We start from the raw sequence: 3968 nt of genomic DNA, 5'->3' as shown, positions 1-3968 counted from the left end.
GTTTCACTGTTGCCTTAATGGAGGTGTAACTAGGAATCATGTTAATTAGGGGATTTTTGTACTTATAGTAGTAATTTTGTAGACATATCTATGTGCTTACAAACTTTCTTGTATTAATAAATGCTTGATTAGGTTTTGAGACTCGGTCTTATGACAACTGAATTCAAAGCCTGCATCTCAAAACATACAAATTGCAAAATGGGTTATGACAGACGTTTCAAGTTTCACTCTGGGATTTGAACAGCTCAGCATTTACCATCGGCTGTGTGATAATAATTGAGGGCTTGTCTCCAAAATATATTCGCAATTCCTTGATTTTTTTGGAATTGGTGAATCTTAAGGCTACATGTATGAGAAGCACTTTTGAATTTGGGAGTTGGTGTGAAGTATTTTTGAAGTTGTGAGACTGCAAATATGGCTGTATCCATGGTTAAAACTTTTTTGGAAGCAGAAGATATAACTTTGATTGGGTTACAGAAAGTATCCAAGAATAAGTTAACACAGTTGGCGGATAAGTTACAATTAGGATTACATGTAGAGATGAGGAAATCGAGCATAGCTGAAATGTTCACATGGCATTTGAAATTTGAAGGAATACCTGAGAAACAGGGTGGTTCATTGGAATGGGCTCAAATTTCACTGCAAATGGAAATGATTGAATTGGAAGAAAAGGAAAGAGAAAGGGCATTCCAAAGGGAACAGGCAGAAGGGCAGGAGAAAGAAAGAAAACAGGAAAGGGAATTAAAAATTGTGAAGATAGGAAAGGAGGAAGGAGAGAGAGAGAGAATCCAACTGAGGTGAGGAAGGACTTATCTCCCGATTAGAACCCAATGGCCAAATGTTTAAGTTTGTACAAGCTGTTTCAAAGTTTGAGGAAAAAGATGTTGAAGCATTCTTAATTTCATTTGAGAAGATAGCTAAACAGATGAAATGGCCACAGGAGAACTAGACATTGTTGTTGCACTCCAGGTTGGGGGTAGAGCACATGAGGTATATGCTTCACTGTCTGAAGAGATATTGGTGAATTATGATAGTGGTAATTCCTTTGGAAGAATTTAAAGACTCAATTCCTTCAGTAGTGAGAACTCATGTGGAGGAACAAAGGGTAGAATCTGTAAGGCCAGCTACAGAGATAGCTGATGATTATGAGCTAGTTCATAGAGCTAAACCTTTTTTTGTCACCCTATCAAATTGGAAAAGAATATAAAGTGGGAAGGTGAAAGGAAGGTGGGTAGTCAGGAAAGAAAAGGAATAGTTGGAAATTCCCAGGAAGTTTCTTTTCCAGAATAAAAAGGAAGGTGCTGAGGGTAGAAGTGATATTTGAAAGTTGAGGTATTTTCATTATAATAAAGTAGAACACATGAAATCTATGTGCTGGAAATTGCAGGGAAAACCTATTGGAATTATGGGGGTGCAGAAAAGTACTGGAGGTAAAAGTACTGTGTGTTCTGAGGTTCAGGCACAGGAAAAACCATTGGTTTGTCTACAGATAAAACAAGAAGAATCAGTGATAGGTAAAGGAGTGGGAATCTGTTCACAGTTCACCCAGGAGAAGTTCTGAGGAGCAAGTTGCAGAAATGTTTAAAGGTTTTGTATGTGAAGGGAAAATCTTTCCAGGTGTACTGGGTGGAGTAGGTAAAGATGTTAAAATTTTAAGAAAGACAGGGTCTAGCCAATCCTTAATGTTGTGGGATAGTGATATTTGTTGTTCAGAAGGAGTATTGCAGGAACAGGTGATAATAAGTGGGTTTCATGGAGATGCTAAGCCTATTTCCCTTGTGGAAAATAACTTTAAAGAGTAAATGGCAGACAGATGAGGTTACAGTTGGAATAGGGGAAAAATTGCCCATTGCAGGAGTTCATTTATTTTGGGTAATGATGTAGTCTGGGTCATAGATTTAGGCGGTGCCTTTGGTAGTTGAGCAGCATGTAGAAGTGTTTTCAACAGAGGTGTTGCAAAAGGAGCATCCTGAATTGTTTCCAGATTGTGAGAAAATGAGATCCCAGGCACACAGGTTGAAACAAGAAAAACAAAAAGGACAGGCAGTTCAAAGGCAGGAAGAAGGTATTGAAATCCAAATAGCGGGCACTGTATTTGATTACATTGTTCAGAAAGAGGAAAAGGCAGTTGAGGTGTTTAGCTCAAGGCAGTTAATTGAGTTGTAGCAAAAGGATTTGCAATTAAAACAGTTATATTAGACAGCTTACTCAGAAACAGAGGCAAAATGTATTCTGGAATGTTTTACATTAAGGGTGACATTTTAATAAGAAAGTGGAGGCTGGATCATATCTCAGGAAATTAAAACTGGAGGGAAGTACATTAGGTTGTTATCCCAGTTGGGTATAGAAATGAGGTTCTGAGGATTGCTAATGAAATTCTAACAGTGGGACATTTAGGAATTAGAAAGACACAGGCAAAAGTACAAAGACATTTTTATTGGCCAGGATTGCATAGGGATGTAGTCAGTTCTGTAGAACATATCACACATGTCAGGTGATAGGAAAACCACAAGCAATGATTAATCTGTTACCTTTAATTCCAATTCCAGCATTTGAAGAACCTTTTACTAGGGCCATGATTGATTGTGTAGGACTCCTCCCTAAGACTAAAAGTAGAAATCAGTACTTACTGACAATAATGCTTGTGTTTACCAGGTTTCCTGAAGTGATATCTTTAACAAACATTACAACAAAGACGATTGTGGAAGAGTTAACTAAATTTTTTACAAGATATGGTTTATCTAAAGAAGTACGATCAGATCAGGGTTCAAATTTTATGTCACAGCTGTTTAAGGAAATAATGAACAATTTGGGGATAAAACAGTTTAAGTCAACAGTTTATCATCCTGAGTTGCAAGGGGCTTTAGAAGGATGGCATCAAACTTTAAAAACTATGATGAGAGCATGCTGTCAGGATTATCCACAGGATTCGGACACGGGAATTCCATTCTGTTATTTCCTATTAGAGGAGCTTCTAATCCATTGACTGGTTTTAGCCCCTTTGAACTAGTTTATGGTCATGTGATTAAGGATACCATTGAAATTGATTTATGAGAAATTGGTGAGTCAAAATTCAGAAATTACTTTCCTGGATTACATATCAGACTTCAGAGAGAGATTAGACAAAGCATGTGAGTTGGCTGGGGAGCATTTAAAGAAATCATAGGAAGTGATGAAAGTGAGAGCAGACAGGAAGGCTCGTAGTTTTGTTGCTGGAGAGAGAGTGCTGGTCCTGTTACCAGTACTGGTTGACTCATTAAAAGGCAAGATTTAGTGGGCCTTACAGGATTGAAAAGTTGAGTGAAGTAAATTATTTAATAAATACTCCAGAAAGAAGATAGAAGCAGAGGGTGTGTCATGTAAATATGCTTAAAAAGCATTTTGACAAGGAAGTGGACCAAAAAGAGATATTAGTTGTGGTAAAGGATGAGAAAGAGTTAGAAGTGCAAGACTCTGAAATTGATTTTCCTTCAATCAAATTGGATAATGAGGTGGTATTGAAAATTTAAATGTAACATTGAGTTATCTTCCAGACAAGTGCCAAAGTGATTTGGATAAGCTATTGCAGTCACCTATTTGTGGGAATAAGTTGAGGAAGAGAGATTTAGCCATACATGATGTGTCTGTAGAAGTTTCATCTTTGATAAGGCAACATCCTTAAAGATTAAATCCGGCAAAGTTATCACAAGTACATAAAGAAATTGACTTCATGCTTCAAAATGAAACAATTGAGTCTAGTTGTAGTAACTGGAGTTCACCTATTATACTGGTACCAAAATCAAATGGAACACAAAGACTGTGTGGACTATTGAAAGGTGAATATGGTGACAAAAGCACATTTGTATCCTATACCACAGTTGGAGGATTGTATTGAGAAAGTGGGACAATCAAAATTTATCACAAAGATTGACCTGCTAAAAGGATATCGGCAAGAAGCATTGTCAGAGAGAGCAAAGAAGATGTGGCTT

The sequence above is a fragment of the Carcharodon carcharias genome, chromosome 4 (genome assembly GCF_017639515.1).
Source record: "Carcharodon carcharias isolate sCarCar2 chromosome 4, sCarCar2.pri, whole genome shotgun sequence".
In the NCBI taxonomy this organism is placed as follows: domain Eukaryota; kingdom Metazoa; phylum Chordata; class Chondrichthyes; order Lamniformes; family Lamnidae; genus Carcharodon; species Carcharodon carcharias.
Note: the sequence above shows the minus strand (reverse complement) of the source record.